This window comes from Ambystoma mexicanum, chromosome 5p (genome assembly GCF_040938575.1).
Source record: "Ambystoma mexicanum isolate Mex_15411 chromosome 5p, UKY_AmexF1_1, whole genome shotgun sequence".
Classification (NCBI taxonomy): domain Eukaryota; kingdom Metazoa; phylum Chordata; class Amphibia; order Caudata; family Ambystomatidae; genus Ambystoma; species Ambystoma mexicanum.
In genome coordinates this window covers 580,840,488-580,866,178 of record NC_090930.1, presented here as the reverse complement: position 1 = coordinate 580,866,178, position 25,691 = coordinate 580,840,488, and positions in this window count along the sequence as shown.

Here is a 25,691-nt window from a genome sequence, read left to right as displayed (position 1 = left end):
CACTTTTTATGGCATATGTGATATCATGTTGAACACCCTATCGACCCGCCACCCAAGTGAGCCCAACACACCCCCTCCACCCTCCTACCTCCCCCCCGAACACCAGTGTCCAAAGATGCTCATTGTCAGTGGGCTGTCGCTATTGCATGCCCCCTCTGCGGGTATCAGGGGCACCCCTGCCTGTGGAGCGCAGGTTCCTTCCAGATCTACGTTGGGGGCTGCCCTGGACGGAACTTGCAACGGATGATGTGTCTGCCTGCTCACGTCCATGCATGTCCCTAAGGGTTTGCGAGAGCTCAGTGAGCACACGGCGCACTGCGGCAAGTTCGGCACATACGTCTTTGGACGTCGCATGCAGTTCCCCCCTCAGGCTCTCGGTGCTACTCTCCATTTGGACTCTCAGGCTCTCGGTGCTACTCTCAATTTGTGCCCTTAGCGTCTCTGTACCTCTCTCCATTTCTGCCCTAAGTGTCTTTGTTGATGTTTCTATGTCTGCCTTGGTGCCCCCACATTCATCGGCATGGCCCTTGAGGAGTGTGGCCATTTGCTGCTGTTGGACGATTAACTTGTCGAGGGACTGTTGCCTCTGCTGGGCCATGGCCATTTGCGGTGGTGTCACAGAGGGGCTGTTGTCCTCATGTTGCCTTGCCACAGGGCTTGTGGGGGATGGCCAGTCGTCGTCTTGTGGCTGCACCTGCGTGGTATCCTCATGTTGTACGGGAGGGGACAGACAGGGGGATTGGGACAGGTCATGGATGGATCTGACCTCGACATCCCCGTCTTCTGTGTCCGAGCATGCTGCCATCAATGGGGTGTCACCTATGGTGCTGCTGCCACCAGAGGCAGTGCCTTCTGTGGCATCCATTGGGGGGACCTGTGGTGGTGGTGTTGTGGCCATGCTGGCTGCTGGGGTGCCTGTTGATGTTCCCTCCTCTGTGCTGCCACCTGATTTGTGCTGCTGCCGTGTCTTGATGCGTGCAGCTGAGGTGGAGGGTCTCTGGCCGTTGGTCTTGGCCCTCTTTGCAGATGTGCTGGTAGGGGTGTCCTGTAGCTCGTCGTTTGGATCGGACCCTGTGGTGGAGTAAAGGAGGGCGAGGGTTATTGATGGGTCAGTGGGAATTGGAATGGCATTGTATCACATGCATTGGGGTGGTACCTGAGGGTGATTTGGGTCGGGGTCTTGGAGGTGCTTTGATTTGTGTGTGGAGTGAGGGTGCAGTTGTTTGGCAGCCTGCAGTTAGGGTGTGCCTGCTGCACGTGTAGTGCGTGTATTAGGGGTTTTTAATTATTTATGTATTTATTGTGGGTTTTAACGTGCGCTATCAGGCCGATGTGTGTGGGCGTTCTCCTGGACATGTGTTTCTGTTGCACTATGTGGACGCATGGTACTTCACATGGATGGACTGTGTGGATTTGGCATTGTTTTATCTGGCCCACCTACCTGAATCTTCGGATGTCTGCACTCCTTTCTCCATCCCTCCGACTCCCTCTATGCTCTCCATTCCGATGGTGGAGGCACAGATTTCTTCCCAGGGGGTCAACTTGATGGGTGATTCAGGACCTCCCCCGGTGGCTGTGGCAATGTTGCGGTTGGCAGAGAGTATGCTGCGGACGCGTATCCGCAGGTCGTCCCATCGCTTGCGGCATTGCTGTGGGGTGCGGGGTGCGGTCCCCACCGCACTTACCCGCTGTGCCACCAGAGCCCATATGGCCTTCTTGTTTGCAAGTGCCGTCCTGGTCATTTGCGTGGAGAAGACGACGGCTGCATTCTCCTGGAGGGTCTCTGTTAGCACGGTGAGTTCCTCACGGGAGAAGTGGACCTGCCGCTTGCGGTCGCACGCTTTCTTCGCTACTTTTCCCATTTTTCTTGGTTTCGCTAGGGTGGTTGACGGGTTGGGGTGTGTTTCAGGGTAGTGATTTTAGTGGTTGTGTTGTTTTGGTGTTTTTATAGGTGTACGCCGGGATGTTTCCCGTTCCGGGCCCATGTTTTAACTTCCGTTTCCGTATATTTCCGGGCACCGTACTTTCCGGTAGGCGCACACTGCGGTGACCGCTAAGAGGGGTGGCGGTATTGCACCTAGGGCGCCGTACGGCGGCGGTGTGGGCCGTTTTGGGGTCATTTCCGCCATCGCGGACTTTGCACTTCCGCCGTGGCGTGGTGCTCGTGCCCGATGGGTCGGAATGGGCCGCACTTTGCTCCTTCGTACAATGGCGGAAACGCTATTTACGCTGTGGCGCTCCGGTCAGTCGCTTTCCGCAAGGGTCGTAATGAGGGCCAATGTACTTGATGTATATGTGCCTTACAAATGCACAATAAATAAATAAATAAACCAAATACAGGAACCAGGCAAACCAACATATCCATTTAATAGGTTTCAGGGCAAAGTACATACCCACTCTCACCCTTCCTCTTGAATAAATCCAACCTAGGTGATATCCACTAAATTTCATGGCCATTGGCCCGGAACCCCAGATCCCGCACCATCAGGGATCAAGAGCATGGGGTAACACTACCTTTTATTGTCCCTTGGGGACAATACAACAGGGAAGGCTCAGCTGGACTCAGTCCTGGCGCCTTTTGGTGCCAGGCTCATGAGTAAATGTGCACTATTTTTTTTTTTTTATTTTGATTTTATTGGTTTAAAACAAACCTTTAAAATATTGCACAAACATCTACACAAAACAAGAGTTTTACCGACTCCGTCATCATTTATCAGTGCACTATTACATTTTTATTTAAGTACTTTGTTTTTTCCCTGCAAGGGCCTCCATGTGCATTTGGTCGGGCGTGGCTGCTGGGAGAGTCAGACTGCACATGTAAGCATCCCTTAGGAGTGTTAGGGTGGGGCCGGTGAGTCATGGCTATGGGTGTGGCCAGAGTTAGGATATATAAGCCCACTCAGCCCTCATGCACGCGGTTTGCGTTATTCTGCTATTGCAGCGTAATGCTCACCGCCACCTGAGCACATCTTACCTGTTTCCAGCCTCCACCTGAGCGCATCTTACCTTTCTACCAGCTACCAGCCTGAGCGCATCTTACATTGTTTTCCCGCTACCGCCCACAACACTTACCTTGGAATCTGCTTACGTCGGTATGCATCATCGCTGACTTGGCATTCATCATCCATCTCCAGACCTCCGGAAAGCAGTGCTCCAGCCAGACTCTGCCACACAAAGAGCAATCCATCTGAAAACAGTGCCTGCAAGAGAAAAAGAGAAAGAAAAGGTTAGAATTTGCTAAGACATTACGTTTAAGGTTGCTCTTTGACAAATCCTTGCGCTTGACCTTAAACCAACACCTACCTTCTGTCGGAGCATCTCAGACTCCATTTTCTTCCCATTTGGCCTCACTTATTGCACCGCAACTACCGCTCGACTGGATTTAATCTGTTGGGAGAAAGCGAAAGAAAGACAATATAAAAGATACAGACTAAAATCAAGAATCAACATCACAATACTTAAAAGCCATAAGACACTTACCTTCAGGATTGGTTCAGCCACAGCTGGTCTTGCGCTGCCATGCACATGGGCCAGTGAAGGAACTCGGTCCATCAAAAGCATCCCTGTATTGAGAAGCCGGATGGAGAGCTCGTCATCATCATCAACAGGTGAGACAATATGGGTCGGCGCATGCTCACCACATTTTGGGAAGATGGGTTTGAGGGAGACAGCAGTCATACAGACACATTCTGACGGTCTCTCATATACACGCTGGAGCAGTGTCAACAATCAGCGCAGCCCACAGAATATGAGCAGGGGAAGAAGCTGCTTCCAGGGAGGGCTGCAACTGTGCCCCAACGTCCCTGCAGAAACCAGGTGAGCATAACAGAACGCAAAGCCTCTCTGAATCTCTGCCTGGACGTTATGGAAACCTCAGAAACAGGTCAGTTGGCCCAACCACTGGGGGAATTACGGACTGAAGTCCATTCCTCCAGACAGGAGAACAATTCCTTAAGGAGGGATCTTATTGTAACTCATGAACAAACTGATGACTTGGCGAGACAAATGCTTCAGACCCATGCGGATCAAGTCCCACTACCAGGGCTTGCCCATCTTCCCATGCCGCAGCCATCATCACCATTTCGAGTGGTTCTTCCAGGAGCAGTTCCACTGGTCCGACCCGAACACTTTACTGGTGACCTTAACAAGTACACTATATTCATGAACCAATGTCGCCTCAATGTTTTGTGCAGGCCTGGGGCATTTCCTAATGATCAAGCCAGAGTTGCATTTGTACTTTCATATTTATGAGGTAGCACAGAAGACTGGTCAATACCATTAGTAAACCAGGATAATCCCCTACTTCAAGACTTTGGGGAATTTCAGCGGGAGATGGGGAAATTCTTTGCAAGGCATACACAAGGACAAGCTTTGGACAATGAATTATTGTCATTCAGACAGGGAAACCAAGACCCATTGACCTACATCGCCACTTTTAATCGTCTCATAGGACAAACAAATGGGCCCGAAGAAAAGAGGACTATGCTCTTTTATCGAGGATTACGTGGAGAACTTAAAGACGTTCTAGGCCATGTGGTCAATCCCCCCAAGGCATGTGCGGAATACATCAACTTGACAATGCAGCTCGATCACAGATCGCAGAATTGAAAAATGGATCACACAAGAGCTGAAGGGTGGTCTGTCTATATGCGACCCCGGGACAACCAGGCCCGAACCCACAAACAAACTGATCCAATGCAGACTGGTGGGTTACGGATTCTTATCACCAATGCTGAGAAGGAGAAATGGAGGAAACAGAAGCTCTGCTGCTTATTTCCTCTGAGAATGCCCGGTGAAACAACCCAAGAAATCAGTTGGAGCAACGGGCAATGGTGACAAGGAAAAGGAACAAGATTCAGGAACCTCCAACGCCCGGCAAGCATAGGGGTCCATTTGTCGACCGAAAAGAAGGAATTCGTACAGACCTCACATCTAGCCCTCCGAGTACTTTTGGTTAACCACAAACCACCGTCAAAGATACATGCCTTGGAGGCATATAATGATAGCGGAGCTGTGGGAAATTATATTGACCAAGATCTAGCTGCACGATTGGGCCTTCCTTTCCAAAAAAGCTAAAATCGGAAAATGTCACAGCAGTGGATGGTTCTCAGTTATCATCTGGGCCAGTACCGCAGCATACCAATAAAGTCAGGCTTATGTGCCAGGATGGTCATCAAGAAGACATCTCCTCCGATCTCATTGGTGCTCCTCAGTTCCAGATGATATTAGGAATGCCTTGGCTGGAATCCCACAACCCTAGGATCGACTGGAGAAAACAAGTTCTGACCTTTCCTCAAGAGTGTGCTAACGCTTGCTGCAGACAAGATGTGGGCAACCTGAAACCCAAGACAAAAAGTATTCTGGGACTCACTGGTTCCTTACCACCAGAATATCTGGATTACCAAGATGGAACAAGCAAACACTCTGCATCCACACAGGCCATAGGATTGCCAAATCGATCTGGTGCCCGGAGCACAAATTCCCTGCAGTCGAATTTACGCCCTAACAGAGCAGGAAAACCAGCATCTAAAATCTTACCTGGATCAGTGTTTAGCTAATGGCTTTATCTGCCAATCTAAGTCCCCTGCCTCTCTTGTTCGTACCTAAAAAAGAGGGTGGGTTAAGAACTTGTATTTACTATAGAGCACTTAACCATATCACGGAAAAAGCAGATACCCACTGCCCCTGATCCCAGAGGTTCTGGATCAGGTAAACAATGCTCATATCTACACAAAACTGGATCTACGAGGAGCCTATAACCTTGTAAGAGTTAAACAAGGGAATGAGTGGTAGACGGCATTCCGTACCAAGTATGGTCTTTTTGAATACCAGGTTATGCCTTTTGGGTTATATAATGCCCCGGCGGCGTTCCAATTTTTTATGAACGACGTGCTTCATGAATTATTGGACATTTGAGCACTTGTCTACATAGATGACATTCTCATTTACTCACCTTCCAAGAATGACCACGTCGGCCCTGTCAGAGCAGTATTGGAAAAACTTTGACAGCATCGGCTGTTTGCCAAGTTAGAATAGTGTTTCTTCCACATAACAGAAGTTGAATTCTTAGGTTTTATGCTCGCACCACGAGGTGTACAAATGGACACACGCAAGGTGGATGCTATCCTTCAATGGTCATCACTGACATACACAAAAGGAGTACAAAGTGTGCTCGGATTCGCCAACTTTTATCGTTGGTTTATTCCTAGGTTTTCACAGGTAGTTCATCCAATTACCTCCCTGTTAAGAAAAAACAAGAAATTCCTTTGTTCTCCAGAAGCAGAGCAAGCCTTCCAGGAGCTGAAACTTGCTTTCACCACAACCAGTTCTCCAAAACCCTCGACCAGATCTGACATACGTGGTCGAAACAGATGCCTCCAACGTAGCCATGCGGGCGATATTATCACAAAGAGACCCCGACACAGAACAATTACATCCTATAGCATTCTGGTCCTGTAAGTTTTCTGCACCGGACTTGAACTATGCGATCACAGACAAAGAAGTGCTAGCGATTAAGGGAGCCTTCAAAACATGGAGACACTATATTCTGGGGGCAAGACATACAGTCACTGTCATCACGGATCACCGCAATTTGCAATACCTGAAGACCGCCAAGGCCCAATCCTCTTGTCAACTTCGTTGGGGTCTCTTCTTTGCGGAATATGATTTTATCATCACCTACAGACCTGGAGTACGCAATGGGAAAGCAGACGCTTTGTCACGCATGAGTGAGGACCAAGACACTTTTACCACATCCGATCCCATGGCCATCATTCCTGAAGAACAAATTCAGAACAAAATTGCTGCAACTATCTGTTTGGATGAATTGAAAACCGATCTCCAATCTCAGATTGTCCAAGCAACACGACAGAAGGGGTTATCTAGAGGGGACCAATACACCACTGAAAATGATCTACCATATTTTTAAGGGAGGTTGTACATTCAGGCCAAAAAGCTGCAAGACTAAATAATAGCTAACTATCATGATTCACTAGTGGAAGGACATCCGGGAATTGCCAAGACTCAAGCTAAAATACAAAAATGCTATTGATGGCCAACCTGGAGAAAAGACATTGCCCAATTTATTGCGACCTGCGGTGTCTGCGCACAACATAAATCTCAGAAGCTAAATCCAGTCGGATTACTGCGTCCATTGATGGTACCACCAGCACCGTGGCAAAAGTTGTCGATGGACTTCATCACAGACGTTCCTCCCTGCAATAGATATAACACCATCTTGGTTATTGTGGATTTGTTCTCCAAAATGGCCCATTTTATTCCATTCAAAGGAGTCTTCACTGCATCCGCCCTCACCACCGTATTTCTGGAACAGATTGTCAAATTACACGGATTCCCCTCACTACTAATATCAGATCATGGAACTCAGTTCGTCTCAGCACTCTGGAGGAGGTGCTGCAAAATAGCCAAAATTGATCTCTGGTTATCCGCTAGTCACCATCCTCAAACCGATGGTCAAACTGAATGGACCAACCAGACCTTGTAGCAATATTTGAGATGTATGTGCAAAAAACTGAGGAATCCTGGAAAGACATACTTTAGTTGACCGAATTTGCTTACAACAATTCCATCCACACTAGCACCGGACAGACCCCATCCTGCACAGTGCAGGGTCGGCATCCACGAACATCCACTTTTGACTCGCTTGACGAATTGCAAATGCCAGCAGTAACGACCTTACATAAACCATCACTCTGATTCTTAAAGAAGCAGCTGAACATCTGACCAGAGCTAAAGAAAAGCAAAAAAAGTTTGCAGATTGACACCGAAGGGAGGCCCCACATTATCAGGTCGGAGACAAGGTTCCGTTGGCATCCAAAAACATTCCCTTAAAAGGACCACAAGCCTTCCGTCGCAGATACCTGGGGCCCTATACCATCAAAGCTGTGATAAAGCCATACGCCATGAAATTGGAATTACCACCTAATATGCAAATCCATCCAGTATTCTATGTTTCACTCCTGAAACCAATGAAACCAGGTACTCAGATTGAAACACCACCTGAACCCGACATCGTAGAAGGAGAACCGGAATACAAGGTCAAAATTATTCTGGATTCCCAGTGCGATCGAAATTGTACTGCCTTATAGACTGGAAGGGTTATGGACTTCAGCACCGTGCAGGGGAACACAGTGATTTCGTACACGCTCCACGATTAATCAGACAATTCCATCCCAAGCCAGGGCCAGGAGAAAGAACACCTGTGAAAGGGTCCTTGAGAGGTAGTGCTGTCATGGCCATTGGCCTGGAACCCCAGATCCCGCACCATCAGGGAATGAGAGCACGGGGTAACATTACCTTTTATTGTCCCTTGGGGACAAAACAGCAGGGAGGGCCCAGCTGGACTCAGTCCTGGCGCCTTTGGCACCAGGCTCATGATTAGATGTGCACTAGCACATTTTTATTTGGTGCAAGTACTTTGTTTTTTCCATGCAAGGGCCTCCACGTGCATTCGGTCCGGCATGGCTACTGGGGAGAGTCAGACTGCACATGTAAGCATCCCTTAGGAGTGGCAGGGTGGGGTCAGTGAGTCATGGCTATGGGCTTTGCCAGAGCTAGCTATATAAGCCCGCTCAGCCTTCAGGCACGTGCTTCGCGTTATTCTGCTATTGCAGCGTAACGCTCACCATCTTGCCTCTTTCCAGCTACAGCCTGAGCGCATCTTACCCATTTCCAGCTACAGCCTGAGTGCATATTATCCCGTATGAAATATCTCTAATGATCCCAAGGTGATAATCGGCTCGGATGAGAGCATAAGAGAGTGATCATGACTGATACGGCATAACGTGCCGATTATATATTACTAATAGAGATTGATGATTTGATTTACCTGGAGTTATGAATTGAGTATATGCAAAGGATTGTTTTCATGCTTCTGCGTAGATGTTAGGGTGCGGGTTACTTTTAGTTAATATGGTTCGTACTGATCGAAACTGGTTCTAGCGTTGATTGTGAACACAATGAAATTCTCACACCAACATGGCGACCATTGAGGCAGCGCGCGTGCGTGTCGCTTCCATGGTAACCTATAAACATAATGCGAGCCGAGCAGCGCAACTTCCTGATGGGCGTCTCGAGCTCGACGTTCGTCTGCAGCAAGCAGGTATGAATATTTCTACGATTCTTTACTCATGGCAATTGGAACATCCCTATAGTATTTGTTTCAACACTTTCTTGGTGTGTACCCATAATTAAGGGGAGTCTGCCTCCAGGTACCCACACTCATTTAATAAAAGGGGGCACACAAAGATACCCATGGAGCTGCTAAATCACTAATAATAACTTTTAAGCTTAGACCCCTCTGCATACATATTAGTAAATGCATGTATCTATTGTAACAAAGTTAAGTCCTAGGATGCCTACGAAAATTACATTCTTTTTGGAATTCTTTTAGCTTATGCTACCCGCGGTTCTCCGTCTGCCAGATGACACACCCGAGGCGAGGTATATTCCTTCGGACGAGTGAGAGTTTTGATTGGCTATGAGCATTTTTTCGGTCACAAAGAGATAGGTGTTACAAAGAGATATGATACTTAAGACATCTGAGACATGTTTTTCTTCTACTTTTAACACAGGTTGAGGCGCTCTGCCCCTATTTATCTCGACAAAAAGGTCAGTGTTTTACATGGCAGTACACCTTTTAAGTTTATGAATGGAGTACATTGGGAATTAATTAGTTTATCTTTGGTTTTTGTACGGAGATCATAGAGATACCTTGAAACTTTACACTTCCAGCCCTGAAGATGGATGTATTGAAATCCGAAATGCATTGGCACTTTTAGGAGTGTATAGGATGTATGACTGAGCAGCAGGGATACTGATGCTCATAGGCTAAGAAGACACGTTTATGTTGATATTGATGAAATTGTAACTGTGATTCACAGATTGAGAAAACACATTTATGTTGTTACTGATGAAATTGTTGAAAAGATGTATGTATATATTCGCAACACTAGTACTGTATATTTAATAAGAATTTTAGTTATTGAAGAATGATCCTGTCGACCTTGTACCATTTATTGTAAGGTTGGCCTCTGACTCTGTTGAATCAAGGGCAATACTGTGCATCAAATGATACCACCAAGTAACTAGAATATTGAATGCCTAGGTATTTTGAATTACTGAATTGACCAGTCTTGACTGTGCTCTCCAATTTGGGGGTATGGTCATCATATACTGGCTTTAAAATATTAGGGTCCTTGTCCCTATTAGAGTGCAATTCAGGGTTATCGGCTGGCAACGGCCAATGTATGTGGTTCTTTCACATCTCAGAAACCCACATATATCAGGAGATAACAAGCTACAACCAGAACTTAAAGGACTCACCCACACAAAACACCCAGAAACATAACTCGCTAATATAGAAAAGAGTACACACAACCACACACCACACTGTCTGAACACTTTATTCATGATTGTGAGAGCTCATAATCTAAACAGATGTTGCAAAAGTACAACCATTACACCTCTATGAGTAGCCTCACAATCCACACTCTGTGGCATCGACTTCTGCTCTGCAGGTGACTGATCACAGTCAATCCTGTGCCATGGAACATCACATTTTCAAGGAGCACCATAATTGCATTATCAAATATTATGCCCACAACAAATGCAGACCAGAGCAGACATACACCTCCCAAACAGCACCTGTAAGGTCAATCAGCAACAGGCAGTGTCCAACTAATAACATGCAATCCAATCCTTCAGAGGCAACATGTCCCCTGTCACGGGGCCCCACCCTTCTTCCTCTTGGGCTTTCCAGACTGGTAGACCACTCTAAGTATGCAATGTCAAGTCTGATCCTCCATTGCCGCAGCAATGCACGAGAGAGAGTCATGCAACAATCTGCCAATGGCACACAGGCCCTAGTATATGTTTTCCCTCAATTTTGCCATGTCCTGGTGCATGTCCTCCCTCACTGCAGAAATCTTCTGGCAAGGCTCCTTGAGGAAATGATATACAGCAGAAAAGAATGCAAAGAACGGAAAGGTCATTTTTTTTTAAAATAAACATGTGAGCTGCAGTCTGTGCACAGCTTCTGAAAAACACACAGGCAAGATAATTTGCAATGTTCTCAGCCCATCTGCTATCCAAATGTATGTCATAAGAAACTGACCAGGCAAAAGATGCATATTTCCAAGTTACCATAAAGTATCCAGCAACTTTTATTTTGACACCTACAGATATAGAACATGTGGACAATTGATAGAAATTTGATTCCAAAGACAAAGTTATACAGTTGTTCTGTTTTAAGGTGACAATTGCAACATGCAGAATAAAAGGACTTTTCACAGTGACTTTTTCTAACCTCCCCAACAAGCCACAGAACATGGGACTTACTTTCCCATGAAAGAAAAGAAACTCAAGGCTTTGGAAGCTGAACCATAACACCTTATGAGTGTGCTTGGGGCTGTTTTACCAGATTCAAATGGTAACAATTTACAACTTACATCTGGCTCGGAGCTTGGGCTAAAATTGTTAAATATGTATTGCATTTATTCTGCTCAGCAGTCCCAATTGGTTCCCTCTCAAGTAATCAAATTCCCATCTCTAGGGGTGGAGGACACTTCACACCTGGGAAGACTGGAACTCCCATATACGATTCAGTGAGATCCTTGAAGGAGGCAGGACTGATACCAATTAAACCCTGCCTGCTTAAGTATAAAGAACATTTCACCATGACAGTTTTCACAGGAATCATAAAATGCCACAGCCCTGAACTAACAGTATGGGACACCAGATTAACTAGAGATGCCTTGTAATATTGCGTAAACAAGAAAAGAAAATGCACCGTTGAATTTGCATCAGGAATCTTATTTTGCTTTGAAGTCTTCAAGTGAACTTTGTAGAAATGTATTGATGTTTATATGTTCAGCTGGAAAAGTCCTATCAGCTGAATACAAAATGATATTTTTTCATAATGTCAATTATGGAAATTAGGCAAATGCGGATATTTTCATGCAGAATGGATGCATATCTGTGATTCATATATTGTAGACCCTGTGTCAGAGAGCATTTTATGTAAGATGAACAAATACTTTTTGGGTAAAAGTATTAATGTGCAAAAAGTACAAATTTGTAAATTGGATTATTTGATTCAACTAAGTGAGAGCAATCCGACAAACTGATTAGTAACATGCTCAGACATGTGGCATATGCTGTTTTTAGAAGTTATGCATGTTTAAGATGGCAACACTCAAATGGGACTTAAAATGGGTTTGGAAGTTACTTCCATCGACTGTCCTCCTTATTAAAATGCACAATGACTACAGTGAGGTTGGTTAAGTGTTATGTCAATTTTGGAACACAGTCGAATCACATAAATTGAACTATTCGATGATAAAACTGATACACACCTCTAAGGGGTGTGGTTTCTGTGTTATACATTTTGAAGACCATAGATTTCAAGACAGACACTGGCTCACTTGTTATGTCAATTTTGGAACACAGTCGAATCACATAAATTGAACTATTCGATGATAAAACTGATACACACCTCTAAGGGGTGTGGTTTCTGTGCTATACATTTTGAAGACCATAGATTTCAAGACAGACACTGGCTCACTCACTGACTGATGGAGAGGAAGAAAGAGAGGAAGAAGAATTGATAACACAAGGAAGCAGATAACACAAGGAAGCAGATGGAAAAGATTGTGCTCCTTTTGGACCCATATTTCTATTTTTAACAGGGCAGTTTAAGTAAGGCCCTACACAGAGTTAAGCCCCAGGTCTTCTTCAATGTTAGAGACAGCAGACAGGCTGTGGATCTTGCTAACTGATGCCGAGCAATTCCTATAAGGGCAGAATTGAAACAGTCCTTAAGAGGGTACCCACCTGTCTGTGGAACAGCCAAAAGAAACACATGTCTAAGTATAAGATAAAGGGGAAATAATCCTGAGGGGAGCTTTATTATAAAGGTAAATAGATTAAACCCTGGTCCCTGTTATTTGTAAATACTGAGGGGTGGGGATATGTAACCTGACTGTACATCCGAAGAAGCTAGGGAACATTTCAGAAGTGTATGTGCTACTGGAATTGGATATTTGAGAGAATTGGTACAATGGTGTGTATACAGGGAAATCCCCTCACTCCCTTTCTGTGTAAAGTGCCTATCACAAAAGGATTACTTTGGGAGTCCAAAGTACATCTCACGGTATGCATACCTAGATAAGAACAATAGTGTCATTAAACACATTCCCTTGTTACATCACCAAAGAGAGTCTTGTTAGCAGTGTTCCATTACACAAGATAAAGGGGAAAGGGTGATTATGCACTACCCTTTTCCCCTGCTTGAAGGTGCCCATTAAACACGAGAAAGGCATACTTTTATATGCTAATGCAATTGAAACACCATTGAAGGGAATTTAGCAAACATACATGTTGAAAATGCATTTTTCTATTTACAAGATATTTACATGCAGGAATATCAAGTAGATGTTATTTGAATTGAGTTTTTCACAAAGCTGTTTGAAGGTGACATGTCTATTGAGTAAAGGGGGCCATCTCTTTTCAGCAAAGGGTGAAGAATAGCAATTTAGATAGGTGAGGATGTTATGATTTAATTTGGATTTCAATCAATAAAAGATGTACCCAAAATCCTCATTCATTTTTCAATCTATAGTGCTATAGTGGATGGGAGTTTATGCAGAATTTATATATATATATATATATATATATATAAATATATATATGCTGATGTGTTTATGTGTGTGTGTGTTTCAAATGTCCATATTGATGTAAATGTAGCATAGCGATGGATGCGACCTGTGTATTGAACATTCTTGATTGTAATAACAATTGATCTCAGGATTCCATAGATGTATAGCTTGGTTATATTTAAATTCATTCAGTTATTTCTCTTTTATTAATAGACCTTCAGTGCAATCCTGTGTGTTTATTGTCCCGAAAGGGGTGTGCAAGCTGTAATAAATTAATACAGCTAGATTTGGGGTCGGGTTCATAAAAAACTTTATTAAAGAAATGCAAAATATGTTCGCCTTATTTGGGTTCGGTGGAAATTTCCCCTGAACTGGATGCCGTCCAAATCAAACATCCTACAATCCCCAAAGGCTTCCACCATTGCATGGCCTACATGGACAATATTCCCAGGCAACTCTTCCATGATCTGTCCCTGTTTGCTACTCACATTTAGACACTCCTCATCCCAGTCAGATTAGATGGCAGCCAAGTGCCCCCCATGAGTATATGGCATAAGGAGGCATGAAAAATATGGTCTGCCTTGTTTTAAGAGCCATCAGTCTATGCATGATGTCCTGTACAGGATCTATCAGGGACATTCAACACTGATGACTTGACTGATGTTGGTGGCAGTAGCGCTAACATAGATAGAGCCCATTCTGCTGTGGAAACAGAACAGCATGCCACATTTGTGTCTTGTCCCACCTGTGCCCTAGTGACCCTTGCACCACCAGCAAATGCTATGCTATGGTCACTCCAGATGACAGCAAACTGGCCTGGGTCTATTCCTAAGGTTGGGACTTCTCATCCTTGCTGATGCACCTGGGGGCATGCATGCGTTCACCAAATATCTCATCCACATCAGCAGTCCCAATCTCTGAGGAGGACGAATCATGAGACCAGCTCTCTATTGCCTTTGCACATTTGGGATGTTCACCTGACACTGCTAGCTGGCCTCTGCTGGAAGATAGTGCAGGCTGATTTTCCTCTGGGGAATCCTCATCTGGATGAAAAAAAAGCCAAAACAAATGTACACTGTATCTTTTACTCAAATCAGCTAAATGTTTTTACAATGTACCAAACCCCTAGCCTCACATACATCCTAACAGGCTAGAGGCCCCTGGTACCCATCCCATTTGACCTCCACACAGAGCACATAACAAGCTGCAAAAGCAATCAAACATGCTACATGCAATGCTTCCTCCATGCAAATGTCATGCACATCATCCTTGTCTGCTATGAATATTACACTATCACTACACCCAAATTATGCAATGACTATAGACACTGGAGGGTATTTTGTGTAAATTTGGGGTTTGGCAGTATTTTCTTACCGTCAGAATATGAGCGGTAGCGTGGTGGTATGTTGTTTGCTGTATTTAGTGGTGAGCATAGTTTTCTTCCCTATATCATGACCCCATCATAAAACAAAACCTTCCTTTCTATTAGAGTACATCCAGTGTTCTATAGAGAGCCCTGGACCTATACATATGATAGAGACCCAACCATTGTATATAGAGTGCCACCTACAGCTTGTGGCCGTTATCACTGGCTTATCTACACCAGCGATCTATGCGTCCGTAGGCATTACTGGCTCATGGACCTCCAGCAATCTATATATTATATTATATTCCCTCCAAACAACATGCAAGGAAGGCACACACACACACACACACCTGTTTTATCACTGTGTAGGACCAGCTTATTCTGGGTTGTTATTCTATCTGCATGGGCAAATTGACCAATGCACTCACAGATGCAAAAATTGACACTAAGGGCCTCATTACACGGACGGCGGTGGACCAAGGTGCTATTAGCACCTTGGTCCATGCCGGTAAAATTCCGGCACCGCCTTGGTGGAAAGGGGAATTATCGCCCTATTCCAAGGTTGGTGGGGCGGTAATTCCCCCTTCCCCCATTGCCCTTCCCCATTCCCATTTTTGCCCCATAGGGCATAATGGGAATGGGGAAGGTGCTAATTACGGCACTGCAAATTGCAGTCCTGTAATTAGTTCTCTGGTCTCTTTGCGGGTTGGTTTTTAACGCCTGCAAAAAGCAGGCGTTAAATTCTCCAACCCGCAAAGGGACCTCGTAGTAAGGCGGTAAGGATTTACCGGTACCGGTAAAATACCAGTACCGGTAAACCCATACCACCAACCGTGTAATGAGGCCCTATAAATTTTGTTTTTATATTCTCATTATATTATACATAAATACAATTCACAATTAAAAATGTCCCCATCATCTGTAATACAAGATAAAAAGAAACAGAGCAAACAAGCCTTTTAAAACATGAGTTTTATCATTCTCAATATGACAAATTAAAATGCAAGGGATTTCCTTTGCTACCCTGCATACATGGCATTCTGATTCAGTCATCCGTACGACCGCACACAGTGACCTCACTTAACTTATCTGCTTACCAGAAGTATTTGTTTAAGTTTCTCCCACACGACCTTGCATCGCTTGTCTCAGAAAGACAGGCCCAGTCGGCACAAACTACTTCTGTAATCTTGGGTGTCTGGAATGTGCGTCAAGAAATTCTCAAGCCGGCGCTCAGTGACACCATGCACTTCTTTCTGTCTTCAGAGCCCAGTCAACACAAACTGCCTTCTCTCTGTAAGTTTTCCCATTAGAAAAACTCAGAGCCTTCCCACATTTGACGTGGCGTATCTGCAGACACTTTCTTCCAATCATATTAGCAGAAAATGTGTTCTGTTACCACCCTCATGTTCCAAAGAATGGGAGCTTCAGAGCTTAATAACTGTATCTCTTTGCTGTCCTGTTGCCTTCCTCTCTGCTTTCTGCACAGAAAGAGAAAAAAAAATGCCAGTGCACATTTAAAAACGAATTCCAAAATATGTATTTTCACCTCATTTTGAACATGAGACTACATTATAATGTTAAGGGAGTTAGAGTTAGTGTTTAGTAAATGTTAATTAAAGTTAGTCAGTTATATAAATAATGTAGGCTTCTATGTATGAGGTATTCAAGAGAAAAACAAAATGGTGCACGTTATTCTCTGAAGTTTCACATTGTGCTTTTACCGTGTTATGAATTATATACCTTGCATGCCACCAGCAACATATTCACATGTTATAATGACAACACAAAAATGACTATATGTGTGTGCCACATTACTTCTGGCAACAACAACAAAATTCCATCACACTTAGTAAAGCACTATATATTCTTATAAAGCACTATATATACATTACTACAACACCCAAGGCTTCTTCTCATTGTCTGTACCATGCAATTACCATGCCATGGAGCCATACCTGCATCATTCAGTGGACATGTGGTGCACACTTTTGCCATGACATACCTACTGCACACATGCCAACAAGACTGGCCATATTACCAATAACACAGCATGTATGTTCCCTCGCTTCCACCTTCTCACTCTGCGTTCTCCCACACTGAATCCTATTAACTGACCATGTCACAGTAGAGACCTTTGTCCCCATTTCACACCATAATAAATTATCTTCCCTTACAAATGCCAGACTGTGCAATTTCTCCCCAAGCACAGGGTGAATGTCACTGTCCACCATCTGAAGCCATTGACCTGGTATTCCCTTACTTTCACTTTGGAAAACAAAACCCAAAAATCATTGAATGCAGCGTGACCTGTTAGGCCCTGTCCCTTCAATCCACCCAGATTGGTCACACGACAGGTCATATGTGCTCCACATACGCATGTCATATGCATGACTACTCAGTAGGTATTCTGGACTGTGGCTACCCAGCCCCCTGTACAATGTGTTTACAAACAACTGGATGAAGACTGAGGTTGGTTAAACAGCAAGCATCTGTGACCCTTCATGCAATATGATGGCTTCACATCTACAATGGCAGGTAAGTCATAGGGTCCATGGGTGCATGTACTGGTTATCATGTGGTATACTCCTAAATGATTTCAGAAACTACGCATCCACACATTGAACAGTACACATGACAGCCTCATGCATACATCCCACGGGGACTAATTCAAGCAGTTAGAGGACTTGGCTTTTACCATATCTCCATGTAAGTGTATGTTTGTTAAAGCAATGGCCTCAGGAAGTATAAGACTTGATGTTGGTGCCATATATGCATATGATGCCTACTGACCTACTAACCCGGAGGGCCAGCAGCCATGCATAACAAACCCACATACAAGTTAGCTCATGTAGGACTTCCCTCCCCACTACCTCCTTCTTGTCTGTTGTGAGTTGAAGATGGGCATGGGCACAATGGCTATCACTAGGTAATCTATGGTTACCACTCACAGTCAGGTCAGGGTATGATGACTGACATACCATCACTGCAAACCCAGGCTTGTGGGTGGAGCAGGCCTTCAGGTGATATGTGAACCACCTCATGCACCCCCACCACAGCAAGTGGCTGATAAAGCCACTTATGACATAATTCAATCATGTACATCAGTAAAAATGTTCCCAGGAAGGGCCATCTTAGTGGGGAACACCTCACACTTGTATTGGCCATTGTAACCTGTGTGTTGAATTCAAATGGCAGTTATTTACGAAGTAATGTTTTCTTGTGTCAAAGGCAGATTTATAATTGAAAGGACAGCTATTTTGTATTGTCCCTGGGATGATGCATCTATCATGTATGCAAGGCTTGATTACATGGGACAGGGTGTGTTCAGATGACATGTGGAATGGGGAGGAAGAGAAGGTCCCTGGATAATGTACCATGTACATATAGGTACATTGAATCTATGGAGAACAACAAAGCCATCATGCACACATGTCACACATGGCACACATGTCACTCACCAGATGTGGCCATATATGTAGCCATACATTCAATAACAACTACCTGCTCACTCTGTTTACCTGGCATGAGGCCAGGGACCACCTCTTTAATTTGGTTCAGCTACTCTATACGGGGGATACTCCACCTATTGCCTGGGATGAACTCATAGTACTTACCACCTATTTCTTTGTTCTCCTAGCCAGATCTCACAAGAGCTTACATACCTCCATGGAGGTATGTTGATCCAATCCACAGGCATATGTCTTGTGAGTCACCTCCTGCCATAGGTGGTGACGTTCAATAACTTAGAGTGTACTGCCAGCCCATGTAAAGACGTCCACACAATGTTCATCCATAAACTCTTTGAGGAATACCAGCTCATCATATTTGAACATTTATTTCCTTGGTGACCACATCTCTTTTAGTTGGATCTTCTCTTTTGGTGACTCCTTCTCTTTTAGTGGCCCATTCTCTTTTGGTAGTGCTTTCTCGTTTGGTGGCTCCTTCTCTTTCTAAGGCTGTACGCTCTGCCTCATAGTGTATCGTGTGGTCCTATTAGTGCATGCAATTGAGTCACACAGATCTAATCCATGTACGCACTCCTGGGATTGTGTGACAGAAATACAATCTGTGAACACATCCCCTGTGATTGCGCAAAGGAAATGCAATCCATTCAAGCTCCCACTTGTCATATTTGAACACGTGAACACTGCACACGCATAGTACATATAGTGTGCCTTGCAGAACTTATGCACTGAAGGACTTTCCTCTGTTTTCCTCTACTGCCTCATAGTGCTCCCTGATGCCACCTGTACATTTATTGACCTCCTACCTTGTCTGATCAGTTGCCTCTACCTGACTTCTCTACATTACAGCTCCTGCTGCATGGCAGTTTGTCATTGATCATTGACAACTTGCACAGTCCTGGAGTGGCTGTTTGAGAACCACCTTTTGTGACCTCCTGCTTGAGCCCTGTGCACTATTACAGGATTTACTCTCCCTGACCACCTCATCTGCCTAATATGGACAAAAATACATACTTTGGTACATTGCAGTTGCTCAGTCTAGAAACTCTCAGAACTCCCTCTAAACCCTGCCAGCCTCACTTCTGCAATGGCCAGTACACCATCTACCCTGCCAAGGGCTGTCAATTTATCTGTTTGGCATCCTGGGTGACCAGGTGTTCAGACATTCTGAGTCCCTCTTCAGCATTGAGAAGCAGCTTTGGACCTCTGCCTATCGAAGGATTGGGGATGATATTGTGGCTGCCATTATTGTGTACGGGGTGGGATTTTGTACTTTTGACAATGTCAAGATGTGCTGCAATGGTATGATGATCCATAGCCAAAAGGAGGAAATGGTGGCCATTTAGGCAGGGCACAGTGTGGGTGTCCAGTATTGTGACCACCTCATATGACATTGATACATATATCTGGATACAGGAGAAAAAGAAGAAGGACCCAGTGAATAATGCCTAGGTCCTTGGCCTGCAGGACCAGATCCTTCAGGCAGTTACACAAAGGGAACCAGTTTCTGCATTGTCACTCTGACATGAATGGGATGGCATGAAGGGAGGGAAGGAGAGAATGGCCCTCATTAGGACCCTGGCGCTAAGTGTTAGGTTACTACGAGGTCCCTTTGCGGGACCCGACCTGAACGGCTGGTCTAGACATTAAAGTAGGGACCCGCAAAGGGACCTTCGTGCTAAGTACGGTACCGCAATTTGCGGTACCGTTTTTAGCGCCTTCCCCAGTCCCATTGAGCCCTATGGGGCAAAAATGGGAATGGGGAAGGGCCAATGTTCAATGGGGAATTACCGCCCTGCCAACCTTGAAATGGGGTGGTAATTCCCCATTGAACATTGGTGGACTCGTTACGATACCGGCACCAACCATGGTGCTAATAGCGCCACGGTTTAGCACCAGTATCGTAATGAGGGCCAATATGTGTACCACTAACAGAGAGGTGTACAATAAGTTTGTTGCATGGAGGCTCATTGGCACACTGCAACAATGGAAAAAGGCAAAAAGGCCTAGTAGGGCCACGATGGGTTTTCATACATCCGGTCAAGAAGTGGATTCCAGCTGTGATAGCTGCAAGAAACATGTGCACATGTCATTCTTTACAACACATGTATCCATGTCTTGTTCATCAGTGATTTTCACATGAGGTGGTGTGATGCCTTGACAAGTGAAGTATGGAAGGACATGTTGCCTCGTCTTCTGCTCAGATTACTGGGAAAATGTTATAGACCATGATCTTTGGCTGATATTTCACTGAAATTGTTGGGCATGTTTTTAACTGAAGAATTGTCAACTCTGGCTGATGAAAAAAAAAATTCAAATGGGGAATCGAGGGGGAGCACCTTCCCTGAGGCCAGAGAGGTGAGGCTGCTACCTTATAGTCCCTTTTGGGGTGGTACTCAGCAGGAGGATCTCATGGGTAGAGACAGCCCTTCTAGGGACAAGGACAAACATCTAAGAGAAACAAGGATTTACAGACCTCCACCCAACAACTTCACACACCCATGTCCCATGCCACACACCTCCATGTTACAGTCTTCCAGGTTTGTCTGCAAGGTTAATGATTTGAAAAAAACAATGATCAGGTGACCAAACGTCATACACACACTTTCGATATTCTTATAGTTCATATGATCGTTCCCATTCACTGTGTTTTTAGTAAAAATGAAATTACATTTTTACCACATTATTCAATCCATATAGATATTTTCACACAAAATTCTGACAGAACATATATTGATGAAGATGTAGTATCCTACATGATACACAAATACTAGTGTCCACGTGTTTGGCCTGGACATACATTTTAAAACAACATAGAGAGTCCCTTGCAACATTTCGGGATCATGATAATCAAATTGAAAGTACAAACAAGACAAAAATGTAAATTGTATTACAACATTTTCAGTGTTGATATTTAACACTGGGGGATGTCGACACAAACGTGTTTCGACCAATTAAGAGCGTATCTCTGAAAAATGGATGGCCTTCATCAGGACGGAGGAGGGTGGTTGAATAATAGTGTCCTATTTCACTGGTGTTCTTTGTATTTTCACACAGTGTTTGTCAAAAACCACTTCGAGCATAGGATGCAGAAGACTGCAAAATGCTGATCTTTCTTGAACCCGGGGTTCCCTTTGTATTGATCAGAGCAGGATATCGATTAGCCCCCTTCTCTTTTTTGAGGTGGATTAGATCAAGCATGCTGCTGTGAGTATACCAAGTCACTTTCGATTGCTGGCGTGGATGTAGCGACCTGTGCATCTGTATAGCGGCGTAGCTGCTCCAATTACATGCAAGGTTGATGAGGCAGCAGTCACTGAGATGAGGAAGAGTAGAGATGATTTGGAATGACTTCAGTAAGAGGTATTGAGATGAGGAGGAAGAGGAGGTACAAAGCTATACTGACTCCCCATTGTAACCTGAATGAGTGGTCTAGGCACCATTGCACATTGCAAATAGAGACTGAGGAAGGACAACCTTGTGGTCAGACCCTCCAAGGAGGAACTGCAAGCTTTGAGGACATCCATGTGGAAAGAAGGAGAGGTTGCTGTCCTGGACACAAGAAGGGGAACTGAGGCCTCCGGCCTGGTCCCCTATGTGCAGGATTATTAGAGAACTGGAGAAACAGGAGTTCATGACGCAGGAAGGAGCCAGACAGTGCAGTCGTGGAAAGACACGCAGCCCACCCAGAATGAAATACCTCAAAGTCGCACAGGTGCATTGGAAGCCGCAGGAGAGCGAGAAAAGCTATTGAGGATGTCACAAGTGCCTGAAATGACTGAATAAGGAACGACAGAGACCCAGAAGGTACATGGGCTATCAGGGACACAAAAAGGGTTGAAAAGGGGACAAGAGAAACCTCAAACCAAGGGTCTGGGACCATTACATAATACAGAGGAATATTCTTATATTCTAAACAATACTAAACAATAGTACCTTGCAGGAGAGTAAACCAGGTCTAGTAGGAGTAAGATAAAAAGAACACAGGGTCTGGGACCCATAACCTGAGAAGGAGAGCTACATTAGTCATCTTCTTTGTGGCAGTACTTGGCAGGGTAGTGAACCAGACCTACAAAAACAAATCACTAAAGTAACTATAATATGTGACTGGGACCAGAGTATATATAAATGAAATGTGAGAAATGCCAGGCGAAGATAGACATTCCCCTTGATGACATGAACTGTGATAACAAGCCTTTTGAAAGGCCAGGGATAGGGAGACTTTTCCCCTGACATTGTGAACTGTGAAATAAAAGGCAAGAAAGGCCAGGGAAAGGGAGTCATTCCCCCCTGGTGTTGTGAACTGTGAAAGTAAAGCCAAGAAAGGCCAGAGGAAGGGAGTCATCCTCCTGGTGTTGTGAACAGTGAAAGTAAAGCCAGGAAATGCCTGTGGAAGGGAGCCATATCCCCTGGTGTTTTGAACTGTGAAAGAAAAGTCAAGCGAGTAGGAGAACAAGGTCAAGGAAGGCCAGATGAAGGGAGTTATCCCTCTGGAATTGTGAAATTGTGAATCCAAGGGAAGTTTGTGTAGGGAAAGACACTGAGAGCCAAACATCAGGAGTACAGAGTCATTCTCCTGGTAATTGAGTTTACAAGGAGGATCAAACCAGTGACCCAGGGGAAGGGAGTCATTCCCTCTGGAGGGAAGACATAATGAACATTTGATGCAAATCAAGCAATCCTTTGTTTTTAAGTATTGAAGCCAGGGGAAGTTAGTAATATCCCCTGGTGAGAGACTTGATAACATAATTGTGCTTCTCACTCCAGGAAGAGTGAGTCATTCCCCTGGACCAAGGACAGGGATTGGGATGTTTGACACAGGACAGTGGACTCTTTTGGCTGCATCCTGAGAGACCCATTAGTACTATTAATTGAGACAGGGAAACCTTTCACAGACATAGGGAAAGGTAGGTTTTCTCTTATTTTTGACCTTAAATAAAAAATACAAAGCAATCATTATGCCACCTGTGTGTCAGTCTCCTCCTTCTGCACCCTTACCAAAGATATTCATTTGAGACATGCATTTGTCTCCAGATAAAAGTACACATGTTGGTTTCATTAATATCTGCATAGCCAAATGTCAAGTCTTTCTATAGACCTTTTTATATACTTTCTTGCAGTAATGCTTTTCTTTTGTCCTTCTTCTGAAGTGCCGCAGGCAGCTGAAGAGGGACCAACCTCTGAGGAGGAGCTGCATGCTAGGGATATGGCTTCCAATCGGCATCCCAGATCAAAGGTACACTCTGTGGCATACAGTTCCATGGAGGGGAATATCTGAGGTTAGGGACTCCTGTGATGGCTCCGCTGCCAAGAGTGAGGACATTGGGGAGATCATTGCTGTGACAAGTCAGCAGTAGAGGGACTGGGAAGTAGTTCCTATGAGATTGGGGAGCCGCAGAGTCGGGAGGCCTACATTGTGGTGTCATGGGTGGGTGTGAGAAGAGGAGGATGTTGAGTTCTGGCTCTCTGTGTATGGTGGAAGATAGAGGGGGATGTGTATGCTGTAGAAATCGGCATGAGGCAGTAGGCTGTGCAGGCCACTGTGGAGGTGAAAGCATATCCTCCTGTCCTAGGTTCATCAACTACAGTTCTAGCTTCACTGACACCTCCACCCAGACAAAAGAGACCTTCCAGGCAACAGCATGGGTGGATTCCATATGACCAATGTTCCCTGTGATGTTTTGCTTGGCACTGAACAGCAGGTTGTACAGCATCACAGAGAGGTGGTCAAGCTCTTCATCCACTGGGTGGCAGCAGTGAGAATGAGTGGTCTCTTCAGACAGGCCACCTCGATTTGGCCCTTCATTCACTTCACATCTGTTCCCCAACTACCTTAGTTAAGGCCTCCATTCCTTTCATATGCTCTTGCTTCTTTGTTGCTATCCCACCATTGACCTTTTTAGATGTGCCTTCATCCCTGTTGGAGGTGGAGGTCCGAACAGATGTAGATTAGATGGACTCTAAGGGGGATTGCCAGGTCTCTAGCCCTGCCTTGGTGCCCAGTGTGGCCGAGGCTGTGGTGTCCAACATATTTGCAGAGGGATAACCAGCAGCTGAAAAGCATTGCCAGGCAGCAAGAGTTGTTGAATCAGAGAAGGTGTGACTTTCAGATAAAGACTGATAGGTGGCTGCCACAGATGTGCACCATTATCCGTGCAAGGCAGGAGGTAAGACAAAACATGCACACACAGGTTGCAGCTGTATATGCACAGATGAGGCTGTCGGAAGAAGAGAGGCATACTGCCCAGTCTGCAGCACATGTGCCTAGAATTCCCAGGGCCAAGGCTGAGGCAGAAGACAACATGGCCCATGTGTCCATTGCGGGAAGTATATCAGGGCTGTGCAAAACATTGAGGCAAGGATGAGGAAAGGGACAATTAGAATGTATATATATAGTAGTGTGGGGTTATTTATTATTTTAGAATAGAAGTTCCATGTTTAACTCAACAGGTGTCATTTTTGTTTTGTACATGTGCTCATATTTGTTCATATCTTTTATGATTTTACATTGCATTACTTCATTTTCTATGACAATCAATTCTGTTGCATTGTTATTGGATCAGAAGGTGAATTTGGTTGCTTGTTGTTGAATGTGTGTCTGATGGTGCAATAACCATGTTGCTATGTATTTGGCACATCATCAACATGTTCTAGGGTCTGTGGTATGAGTGCCACAAGGTTAAAGGCAATAATATGTTGGTCATTCAGGTAATTGACATGTTCCTGAGGGTCATGTGTCCATGGTTGATGGCACTATGGAAGTATGCATCAGGGAATCATGGCCACTGTATTTAGATGGCCACTGAGTACTGTTCACAGGTGATGTGGTCACAGTTTTCTCTGGGCAAAACATAACTTGCATTACACCTAACAGGGTTCACTAGACATGAAGGCAGTGTATTCCTGTAAGTGGTTGGTGGGTGAGTGAGGAGCTGATGTGTCAGTGAGAAGAATTGAACACTTGTTCCCATTAATTTCATTTGTGTGTTTAATGATGGTGAAGCCTACTGCATGAAGCTACAATGCATGCCCTTACTTGTTCCTATTGTGACATGCTCATGCATGGGAACAGTTGTCAAGGGATCAATGCAAGGTTATGGGGAAGTAACAGTGGGGGTGCAGCAAAATATGGAGCAAGGAATTTACATGAAACAGATGATGTAGCACAGGGATGAGATGGGCCAA